Genomic DNA, 12,865 nt, shown 5'->3' on the forward strand with positions numbered 1-12,865 from the left:
GTCCAACACCAAACAACGTCCTCATAAAATCATCATGCATTCTGATTTTAACTATTCCAATTCCAACAATTATACAAGGCATATTATTCCCCATAAGAACTGTACCACAGTTGACCAATTTATAAGTATTGAACCAATCTCTATTCGGACACATGTGGTAAGAACATCTGGAGTCCAGAATCCAATTGGTATCCGAACAGATATTACAAACATTCACAGAAAGAGCCAAAAGTGAATTATCAGAATCATCTTCAACAATACCATCAACACTCTTCTCTTCAAATTTATCCTTATTTTTTAACCTTTGACAATTTCTCATCATATGCCCGTATTTCCTACAGTAAAAACACTTTACTTCAGCCTGATTTGTGGAATGAGAGCCAGAAAATCCTCTACTGCCATTATCCCTATCTGAATTTCTTCCTTGCACCATCAAACCATGAGCATCGAACTCACCACCCTCACCGGATACTTTTTTCCTTAATTTTTTTCGAATACAAACTAGACCTAACGTCCTCCATGAAAATCATATCCCTCCCATAAAGTAGGATAGTAACAGAGCGCTCATAAGATGCAAGCAAAGAACACAAAACAATAAGGGCCTGATTTTCATCATCAATCACAACATCAATATTTTTTAAATCCATAATAATTCGATTTAACTCATTTAGATGGTCTTTTACAGGCGTACCTTCCCTTATACGAAACATATAAAGGCGCTACTTCAAATACAACTGGTTGGTAATAGACTTCGTCATATAGATGCTTTCCAACTTTAACCAAATATCGGCAGCTGTATCCTCCTCCCCAACTTTGCGAAACACATCATTGGCTAAACACAACTGAATCGAACTAAGTGTCTTTGCATCGAGATCCTCAAACACATTATTCTGCATATCAGCAAGCTTCTTGGATTTCCCCAACAGAGTCTTGTGTAATCCTTGTTGAACAAACAAAGCATTCATCTTAATACGTCATAAACTGAATCTAATGCTCTGCCCATTGAACTTCGCAATTTCAAAATGAGTCGCATTTAAACATCACCAATTGTAGAATACACAATAGAAAACAAAAGCCTCGGATTGAAACCTGGTGCTTTGATAATAATTTGTTGTGCCGAACACAAAAGTGAGAATATAACAAATCAACAAGTAATAAACAAAAACAGAAAGATATATGTGGTTCCGCTCAAACACAAAGTAAGGACGTATTCCATGGGAAAAAGAGTAAGAAAATTTACTATAAACGGGGAGAGAAACAAAGAGTCGGCTATACTCATAACTCTCAATGAAGCACCAAACAGATATCTAGGAAAAAATCTCTGGTGGAATCCAAAAAGAAGACACAAATCCTTGGTGGAACCCTAAGATATAAATAAAACCCTAATATCTAAACCCTTGAACAAAAGAACATGACCCTAGTAGCTCCCAAGACCCCTATTTATAATAGAGGACCAAAAAACCAAAACAAAATAACAAATACGCAAAAAAGCTGCCCGCTGGCCCGGACCACCGTGACTTTGGTCCGGACCAGAAATCAAAATGTTTGTTCTGCACAAAACTGTCTTGTTGGTCCGAACCAGGAAATCAGAATGCTCCAAAACTTGGTTTCTGCTACTCTCGCGACAAATTAGGCAAAACTCTACATAAAAATGATTTGCACTACCATTAATTCATGGAATTTGATGCTCCCACCGTCCCAATTTAAATGTTCCGTACATGAGACCGTGTAACTTTGACCTCGAAAGATAAAGTACTTTCGGAATTAATTTTTAACTTTGTTTCGCATCGTTCAAAAGATCTCGATGAGTATTTTAAAACGGTGAAAAAAAGTTTTAAAGGAAATTATGAAAATGCGATTTTTTTTAAAAGTAAAAATGACACGACTTTACGTAATGAGCATTTAAAATGGGACGGAGGGAGTAGTATCCATTACCTACAAAGACATACTTATTGAGTCATTGAAGAGTTCAACAACGACCAAGAGTAACAAAAATGTGTAACCTCCCTCCAAGAACATTATTGGTAAAATCTGACTAATGCAAACTAAATAGAACTTGGAGAACAAAACTACATTCTAAAATCAACTGGGGTATTTTTAAGAGACGCGAAAAATGATTATTCAATACAGCGACATTGATCCCTTAGTAGTTACTACTCAGATCATTTTTAATGACAGCAAGAACAAGGGGTAGCTACATGAAAATAAGTTTGATGGCGTCTTGCTCTGTTTTTTTTTTTTCTTCGTCCTTGAAGTTGTGATTTTTCTGGGCAATTGGATTCCGATCAATTGCTGATTGTTCTTTCTTTCCTCTGCCAAGTTCGTTCTTCTATACTTTTTGATTCATAGAGATTTCGTCTGTGCCTCAATCTCCAACACTTTATCTGTAATCTTTTTCGGGTTAAAGACTAACTGTATTGTCTGTATTAAGGTATAATAACATTCTCCATTTTTTTGTTAAAAAAACAAAATTCATAGCATACATATTTCAGCAACCAATCAGAAAATAATGGGACACAAGGCCACAACTTACAAAGTCATTCCTTCCACATCAGTCTCCTGATCAAAATGTCCAAGCCAAGGAGGTGATTGTGAAAGTATTATGTATCGTGATCTCGTCGTATCTTGTATTTTTGGCATAAATTAAATCGCACCGTGATAATATTGTAATCATATATCTTTGCAATATTCTATTTTAGGTATAGATTTCTAGACTTTTCTCTATTTAAGTTTGTGTTAGCATTATAACCATTTACTCTCAATATTAAGTAAAACAGATTAGTTCTCTCTCCTATATGTTTTGTCACATGCCTAAGATTTAGGCGTGTGGGATATTCGCTTCCCGGCAGGTAGCTTACGCCAAGCCGCCGTCTGCCGGGCTCTCACTATTTTGTCATATGGTGTCAAATCTGTCACCACCATAGCATTCTCTGTTATCAACCTTCCTCTTCTCTTCTCTCTGAGTTGATCTCTCTCTCTCTCTCTCTCTCTCTCTCTCTCTCTCTCTCTCTCTCTTCTCAATATGTTCATCGATCGCGGTTCATCTACACACTTCTGTATTTGGTCTCTGAAAACTGTTTATTCACTTTCGTATTATTTCAAGCTATGTTTCTCTGATTTTGCATCTCTGTAGTTCTGTCTTTCTTATTTATGGCTCTATTTCTCTGGTTTTGCATCTGATATCTGTATGACACTCTCTCTTTCTTCTCGAAAATCATCCGAATCTTCATCTTTTGAATATGTGTATTTTCTAAATCTGCATTTGTTCATTATCTTCTCTGCATCTGTTTGGCATCTGAAACTTTTTTGTTTCTTTACTTTACATCTGTTTGGCATCTATTCTGATATTTGCATCTGTTCTGCATTTTATATATATTCGAATTCTGGACTATTCGGCACTCTTCTGCTTTATTCGGCAATGTTTGCATCTTCCTTTTTGCATCTTCTCCTCCTCCCACCCATTCTATCTTCTCTCACTTCACAATAGTCATTTGTTCACTGCAGCATTGCTCACCGCGATCTGTTATCATTAGCACTTACAGATTTTCTACAGAGTTTGGTACTGTTCAACATAGTAGTGGCTCCGTTTAAAAAAGTTTCAGCTTTTGTTTTGGCACTTTGGTTTGAGACTGCAAAATCTCTCAGTTTTAAAGGTTTTGGCACTCGATCTTGGACCTCTGATTGGTGTTTTGCAACACGGTTTAGCAATGTTTTAGCCCCTATTGCACTAAGACGTGCACCACTGCTTGGTTTCGTTATTTCCTTGGCAAAATCCACGATGCTCTCCGGGCTCACATCATGAGTTTGAGGAAGGGTGTGAAAGTATTATGCATTGTGATCTCGTCGTATCTTGTATATTAGGCATAGAATCGCATTGTGATAATATCGTAATCATATCTCTTTGTAATCTTCTATTTTCAGTATAGATTTTTAGACTTTTCTCTATTTAAGTTTGTATTTGCATTGTAATCATTTACTCTTAATATTCAGTAATACAGATCAGTTTTCTCTCCCATATATTCTCTCTCTCTCTCTCTCTCTCTCTCTCTCTCTCTCTCTCTCTCTCTCTCTCTCTCTCTCTCTCTCTCTCTCTCTCTGTGCGTGTCTTTTAAGTTTTGTATGCTCGTTTTAAATGTTTGGTTTCAGATTAGAAGGGAAGGTTGCAATAATAACTGGAGCAGCAGGAATGGGAGGCAATGCGAAAGTATTCGTTGACAATGGGGCTTTTGTGGTGGTGGCCGACATTCAAGAGGAATTGGGTCTGAAAGTGGTGGCTTCCATAGCAGGCCCCGATGACTGAGCTATTTACAAGAACTGCGATGTTACGGTGGAGAAGCAGGTGGAAGAAACCGTGGCTTTCGCTATCGAGAAATACGGCAAGCTCGATATCATGTACAGCAATGCCGGGATCATGGGTTCAAGGGGGCATCCTAGACATGGACATGCAGGAGGGCTTCGGTCGAATCATGGCTGTAAATCTAAGAGGACCGGCATCAATGGCGATTCTAAGAATTTCGGGGCATGGGATCAATCATTCATAAACGTCAATATTTTTGTCAATTGTAAAACCACAAAAAAATATATCATAATAATTTCAATTAAGTCAATACGTAATCTGCTGGAATAGTTTTCCTGAATAACCTTGCGCAATGGATGATTTTATTATCAGAAACTTGTCCATAGTAATTTGAATAGAACACAATGACAATGATAGATAAGATAAAATTATGCAAATCCCAGTGGGCAAACCTGTAACATTATTTCCCCAAAACTTCAAACAACCCATATCCTAAAGTATATAGGAATTCCACGGGGCAAAGCTTATAAATAAAAAAATAGGCAAAGCCTATAAAATTTCATATCATAGTTTAACATACTCATAATACTCTATTCATATTGCTTATTCCAATCCCACTCAAGTTTTATACATTCAAAGTGAATGATGGCGGAAAACAAGGGAAACATGTATTAGTAGCTGTGGCAAGAGAAAATTTCCCAGACTCAATCGAACTTGCCCGTTGGCGGCAAGGCGACAGCCGACGAAGATCAAACAGGAAAGTCGAAAGAAGAACAATCGGCAATTGAATCCGATTGCCCGGACAAATCACATCTTCAAGGAAGAAGGGAAAAAAAAAAAAAAAAACAGAGCAAGCCGCCATCAAACTTATTTTCATGTACCTACTAGCTACCCGCTTGTTCCTGCTGTCATTAAACACGATCTGAGTTCTAAGGGATCAATTTCGCTGTATTGAATAATCATTTTTCGTAACACTAAAAAATTAGTTCATTTTAGAATGCAGTTTTGTTCTCCAAGTTGCAGTTGGTTACATTAGTTAGATTTTACCAATAATGTTCTTGAAGGGAGGTTAATTTTTTTTTCCTTTTTGTAATGAAGAGTGGTCCCCGGGTCAGCTTACGCGCACCACAGGACTAATCTCTCCAACCCCCACCAGTTTTTGCTAACCCAAAAGGGTTTTATGCACGGGGTGGTCCCAATGGCTTTTCGCAAGGCGGGAGAGTCGAACCTGGGACTTTGGGGTGGTAAAGCCCTATGTGCTGTCTGGTCAACCAACTGCACTACCCTTGGGGTTAGGTTAAACATTTTTTGTTACTCTTGGTCGTTGTTGAACTCTTCAATGACACAATAAGTACGGCTTTGTAGGCAATTGATACTATCAAATTCCATGAAATGGTAGTGAAAATTAGTGTTAATCATGGTTTGGTAGTTCAAATGCTCTGTTTCCGCGGGAGGTGGTTTTTTGTTCGGTAGAACAGTCGATTGAGAAATGCGATAATCTCAAAAAAAAAAAAACAAAGGGAGGGAGAGAGAGGTAATCTTTGTGGCTAGAAAGTCCTTTTTTAACTTCCCAAATGAAAAAATGTATCACAAATCTGCTGCTAGAAGTCCTTTTTTGACTACCCAAATAAAAAATTGTATCACACACTATAAACTATAAACTATAAAATTGCATCACAAATTCGTGGCTAGAAATGTGGTCACTGATTTCTTATTCATTACGAAATTTATCCCTTTTTTTTTTTATCAGCTAAAGATGAATTTTATTAAAAACGGAAAAAAGGAGAAGGGGATCCAATAAAGAGTTGGAAGATACATCACAAGGGCAAAGCCCACCCAAAGATCTATAAGGATCACACCCAAATAAAACAAGGGGTTCTTACTGGCCGGCTCAGTTTTGTTTCCTTTTAGCTGTCTAGGCCCACCCCATGTCAAAACCTATTCACATGAGTCCCATTTAGTGAACTACCCAAAATACCCCTCCTTTACTACTATTTGCTAAAAACCTCTCTCTCCACCTTTATTACATGCCAGACTGAGATAACCCCTCTTTCTCTCTCCTCCAAATCGGCCATGGACGAGAGTAAGCAGCAGCAGCTTGACCTCAACCATGATGGCGTCCTATCTCGATATGAGCTGCGCAAGACGTTCGAGTCGTTCCGGCTCCTTGAAATGTACTTCGGCGACAACATGGCGACGGCGCCGGAGGAGCTGGCGCGGCTCTCCGACTCTACATCTTCAGGAAGTTCGACTACGACGGGAGCGAGTTCGTAGATCTGGAGGAATTCTGGTCGGAGATGAGGAAGATCATGCTCGCGATCGTGTAGGGGCTCGAATTGTAGCCCTTCCAGATGGCTCTCGAAGACGACGACGACGAGAGTTTGCTCAAACAGGTGGCAGATCTAGATGCTTCGAAGAATCAGTAAGCTCTACTGATTTTTGAAAGGAACGAATGGTTTGATTTTTTGTTTGGCTCTCGTATGAGTTGCACTGTAATGTTTGGAAAGACATTGCACTAATGCATGCCGAGTCGTGGGTTGATGAAACTAATTTACATTTGGGACAAAAAGATTTGTATGTATATATACTGATATAGATGTGAAGAATGTGTGTATTTATTTTGTAACAGAAACAAAACACAAGAACCTAAAAGATTCTCAGTTGCTTGTGATCAAATCACCAGAAATTTCATAACGATGAGGGGCGTGAATTGTGGTGTGAATTCTGAATTTAGATGTAAATTGTATAATTTGGGAGTGTGAATTGTGAATTTAGAATTCAGAATTCACACCTACCAGAGGTGTACCTGGGTTGAATTCACACACTAAGAATTCACCAAAATTCACAGAAAGAATTCACACACAAAATTCTTCCAGAATTCACGCGTTGATCTTGAGTAGATAGAATTTTTTAACCATCATAAGTCAAATGAGTCAATCAGTAGTTTATTCGAGCTTGATTCAAAATATTAACGAGTTTCAAAAATATGTTTCGGTATCAAATGAGCGCACACAAGCTCAAACTTAAGTGGTTTGGTTAATTTATCAGCCATAATTTAGAGTAACCGATTACATTTTGTGCAAAATATGTTTCAGTATCGAATCAATTTGTTTTCTTCTGCATTTGCCTTGTTTGATTGATAATGGAATTCTATGGTGTTATTATATTGGCCACTGAAAGCAAAAAAGAATTTGGGTGTGAAAAGTGTAATTGAAATGTGAATACTGATTTTTTACAATTTATCCCCTTAAAACTATGGCGTACAATAGGTGGATTTTAAGGAGCTGTGAATTGATAATTTGGGGTTTAATTTGGGGGTGTGAATTCTTAATTTGAGAATATGAATTAAGTCTTTTTTTGAAGGTGTGAATTCTTCATTTGGATGTGAATTGTGTCTTTTTCGAAAGTGTGAATTCCTCATTTGCGTGCAAATTGTGTCTTTTTTTAAAAAATATGAATTTTGATGGTGTGAATAGTGACAGGGGTGTGAATTTTTGGGGTGTGAAATCTTGTAAAGGGGGTGTGAATTCTACAAAAAAAAATGTGAATTCGGAGGTGTGAATTTGGAGGGTGTAAATTCTGCAAAGGGATGTAAATTCGGGGGTTGTGAATTCCTGTAAAGGGGTGTGAATTCTTCTGAGCGGTGTGAATTCTCGAGAGTGTGAATTCTTTGGGGTGTGAATTCTTTGAAGTGTGAATTCTTGGGGTTTGAATTCTTCAAAGGGATGTGAATTCTGTGGGTGCTGAAAAGTGAAAAGGGCAAAATAGTAAAAGCATATTTAAAAATGATCTGAATGGGATAGCACTTACAAAATAGGGTTTGCATGGAACCCATACAAAAAAGTAGGGCCGGCCAAAAATTTCCCCATAAAAGAATACAACTCAACCTATCACCCAGATAAAGAAAAATAAAGCCCAAAGCATCCTAAACCGGTCCATCCAAGGACCAGCCCACCCAATCTGACCCTCAAAACCATAACCCCTTCAATCACCACTGCCGCACAAACCACCGGAAAACCATCCTTGCTGTTAAGCCCTTACCTTTAATAGTTATCCATCCAAGGTGTACTCTGGAAAACGTGGAAAGACTAACCAGCAAAACGATATTATTGTCTTTCCATTTAGTGAACGGGTTTGTGTAGAGTTTGGATCTTATCTTTTCCTATCTACACCTAAGGACCTTACTTCTCATACAGGCATTTCGGCCGTTTATCTCGACAATCATTGATTCAGAATTGTTAAAATATCTTACCGGTAAGGTACATACTATTGATGAATTTGGGTCATTAAAAATACTTTAAGACGGTTATGATCACTTGTACGGCAGAAAAGCCACTCTATGCCTAATATAATTGGGTTTGTTCCTTTGTTAAGAAAGTATTAGCGTTTGAGATCTTCTTACTCTTCACGTTGTGTAAACTTGTTTGGGTATACAACTAGGTGATTGGGCACCTTGTCAGAGGCGGCTCTACTTGTATTGCACTATATTTTTTTATTTTTTGTGTAGAAAATAATTTTTTTAATATACTCCATTTTTGTTACAACAACAAGATTCATAGCATACAAATTTGAGCAACCAACCAGTCAATAATGTGCCACAAACTAGCTACGACCACAACATGCCCTATATATATGGCTCTATATAAAGCACATCGATCTGCAATTGTATCCCAATTCCCCTCCTATCGTATCCTTGCATTGAGGAAGCCATCCCCTGCACGCCAGTCTCCTGATCAAAATGTCTAAGCCGAGGAGGTGATCTCTCTCTCTCTCTCTCTCCTGTAGTTAATTAAGCCATGCAGATCATGAGAGGCTTCTGATTGTAGAATGCCTTTTTATGTTTACTAATGTTTGGTTTCAGATTAGAAGGGAAGGTTGCAATAATAACAGGAGCAGCCAGTGGGATTGGGGAGGCAGCTGCAAAACTATTCGTGGAGAATGGATCGTACGTGGCGGTGGCTGACAACCTCTAGGGAAAAGAAAATTAAAAAAAAACAAAGTTATACCCAAAAGTATACCTAAATCATGAGTCTTTTAATACCATCAAGGTGCCTTTTGAAATCTTCCATCATATAAACACCTTTACATCAAATTTGACTTTGACCCACAGAGCTACCCTTGTTTTGATTAATTCTACCACTTGGTTGAGATCAACAGCTTTATTGCTGAAGACAGCATCATTCCTTATTATCCAAATAGACCACAATGTTGCGAAAAAATAGCACTCCCAAAAGTATTTTTCCAGATTTTTGAACTGAAAAGAAAACCACCAAGAAGATAACCCTAGCAGATTCGAAGGAATCACCCAATCTATATTCCACCGCTCTGCTATTCCCGACCAAATTTGCCTAGAGAACGGGCACATTAGCAGGACATGCTCTGGTGTTTCCACTTCCAGTAGACAAAATGAACATGCTAAAGCCTGCAGCTCATCCATTCCCAACAAAATGTTTTTGCTAATCAAGAAAGATCTAGTCGCAATCCTGTTTTGACACACCAACCAAACAAAAATTTCAACCTTTGGAGGAATAAGATTTCTCCACAAAGATCCAAGTCCAGTATTGGGGGTAAGAGCATATGCTTCCCATAGACCATACATTGACTTCACAGAAAACATATTATTAGAATTACTAATCTAAAGCATTGCATCCATTCTTGTCGGCTCCAGAACTACATTCTGTAATCTCATTACTAACTCATCGTACTGTGATCTTTCCCTCTGAAATATTCTCCTCCGAAATAACAAAGTCCTATCCCCACTGCCCTCTGTATTGATCATATTACAAACCAACTCCTCTTTTTGCGTCGATGCCAGATAAAGTCTAGGATATTCCTCTTGCAACGTTTGATCCCCTAGCCATTTGTGCTTCTAGAACAATGGATTACTACCTGAGTTAACTTGAATTCTGAAATTTGTGGATTATGTTTCCCACCTCATTAGCCGAGTTTCCAATTTCACAGATGTCTTTCCAGATTGTTGATGGTCGGCCTGAAAATGGTAATTTGGGGAGCCAATCTTGATGTGATAACCCATACTTCCTGCATACCACTTTAGCCCACAAGGAATCTTTTTCTCTACTGAATCTCCACCACCACTTAGCTAAGAGAGCATGATTTTGTTCAATCAATCTTTTCAACCCCAGTCCTCCATATTCTTTACTTTTTGTTATCGTATCCCATTCCATTTAACCAAGTGGATCTTTTTCTTATCAATAGAATCCCCCCAAAAAAAACTGCCTTTGCAATTTTTCGAGTGTCCTTGCATCAGAAATTGACATCTTAAAGATAGACATGAAATAGATAGGCAGATTATTAGTATTTGAATTGATAAGTGTCAACTTACCACCTGAGGAGATAAATCTCCTCTTGCATACTGCCAATCTTTTCTCCACCCTATCTACCACAAGTTGCCAAGTTTGAATTTTCCTAGGATTAGCACTAAGTGGGACCCCAAGGTAATTCAATGGGAGAGATCCCACACGACACCCCATCACCTGAGCTAATATTTCCACATCCTGATCTAGACATTTAAACCCACACAACGCACTCATTGAGAATTTTGTTTTTTTCTCCACCCTATCTACCACAAGTTGCCAAGTTTGAATTTTCTTAGGATTAGCACCAAGTGGGACACTCCAATTACATCATAGGAAGTAGAAGGCAATAATGCCACCAATGGTGTGCACCATAAACATAGGGGTTTACGCTTTCTTTCATCGTTCAATATATACTAAAGACAAAAATTATATTGTGAATCTAAAAAATACTAATTACCAATAAATCGAATTTGGGTTAAACGTTTTAGGGGGAAAACGAATCAAGATGTTTAGAAGAACGAACTTGGCAGAGGAAAGATGAACAATCAGCAATTGATCGGAATCCGATTGCCCAGAAAAATCACAATTTCAAGGAAGAAGAAGAAAAAAAAAAAACAGAGCAAGCCGCCATCAAACTTATTTTTATGTAGCTACCCCTTGTTCTTGCTGTCATTAAACATGATCTGAGTACTAACTACTAAGGGATCAATGTCGCTGTATTGAATAATCATTTTTCGCGTCTCTAAAAAATACCCCAGTTGATTTTAGTAGAATGTAGTAGTTTTGTTCTCCAAGTTCTATTTAGTCAGAATTTTACCAATAATGTTCTTGGAGGGAGCTGAGGTTACACATTTTTGTTACTCTTGGTCGTTGTTGAACTCTTCGATGACTCAATTGGTGGTCTTTGTAGGTAATGGATACTATCAAATTCCATGAATTAACGGTAGTGAAAATCACTGTTAACCACGGTTTGGTAGTTCAAATGCTCTGTTTCCAGGGGAAGTGATTTTTTTGTTCGTTAGAACATTCTATTGAGAAATGCGATAATCTCAAAAAAAAAACAAAAGAAACACACAAACACACACACACACAAAGGTAACCTTTGGCTAGAAAGTTTTTTTTTTTTTTTTCCAAAAGTTTCAAAAATTCATTGATAACCAAGAGAGGACATCAAATGGCATATTCTTCCTTACTTGGACAAGGAGAGTATAGCTAACCACGTGGATAGGCTCCAACGAGAAAAGACCTACACCCCAAATTCCTTACAAAGCGAGGTACAATACCTCATGTAAAACTCACACCACCAACATCAAAAAAAAAAAAAAACACACTACACCCAAAAGGATTAGAAAGACCCCCGAAGGGGAGAAACACCCGCAAACAGGACATCATAGCAGAAAACTAGAACGAAAAAAGAAACCCATCGGCGGTGTCGGACCAGACAACCCAACCTTCCTTTCTCCAAATCAACTCCAGATCGGACCCTGTTCTGCAACCTCTTGACTCCGGGCTCTGCAACCCGACCCCTGGTCGCCGAAACATCTATAGCAAGGCGTCACGGCTGGATTTGGACGGGGTCCTGGCTGCGGATGGCTTCGAGCCAGTCGAGGCGATCTCAGAACTTTGGGATGACAGGGGAAAAAGTCGTGCGTGAGGTTCTGTTCGATAGCGGTGATGGAGGTAGCCAAAGGGAGGCAAGACGGAGAGGAGGCGGTGAAAAGAGGACGACGGTGGAGGTCGACGAAAATGTAAAAGGGAGGCAGAGGAAACGTTAATAGAGAATGCCCCCTCCCGTCGCCCATCATACGGTGGAAACCCCAGGGGGAGGGAGGGAGGGAATGAGGGAGGTAGCTAGGGCTAGGAAGTTTTGGAGAGCTAGAAAGTCCTTTTACCCAAATCAAAAATTGTACTATCACAAATCTACTGCTAGAAGTCCTTTTTTTTTTCCTAGGGGGTGTTCAGACAAATAAGTCACTTTGGCTTATTTTTTGTCTTTATTCAAATTTTTTTCGTATCACTTAGCTTATTGTCATTTTTTTGGAGATTATTGCATCCTCACGTCAAAAGGAATCTAAAAAGTAAAAAAATTTGACCGAAATCCAATTTTTTTTCAATAAAAACGAAAAAAAATCAATAAGCCACTTTTTTCGTCTTTATTCAAAAAAAATTGGATTTCGGTCAAATTTTTTTACTTTTTAAATTCCTCTTGTCGTGAGGATGCAATAATTCCCAAAAAAAATGACAATAAGCC

The 12,865-nt window shown here is 38.4% G+C and overlaps 1 protein-coding gene across 1 annotated transcript in view; it reads left to right on the forward strand.

The window, feature by feature from the left end:
- LOC131329271 (short-chain dehydrogenase reductase 3b-like) overlaps positions 1–12,865 on the forward strand; it is a 28,263-nt gene that overhangs the window by 12,667 nt on the left and 2,731 nt on the right. The gene's annotated exons all lie outside the window — the stretch shown is intronic.

Source organism: Rhododendron vialii, chromosome 6a (genome assembly GCF_030253575.1).
Source record: "Rhododendron vialii isolate Sample 1 chromosome 6a, ASM3025357v1".
NCBI classification, from domain to species: Eukaryota; Viridiplantae; Streptophyta; class Magnoliopsida; order Ericales; family Ericaceae; genus Rhododendron; species Rhododendron vialii.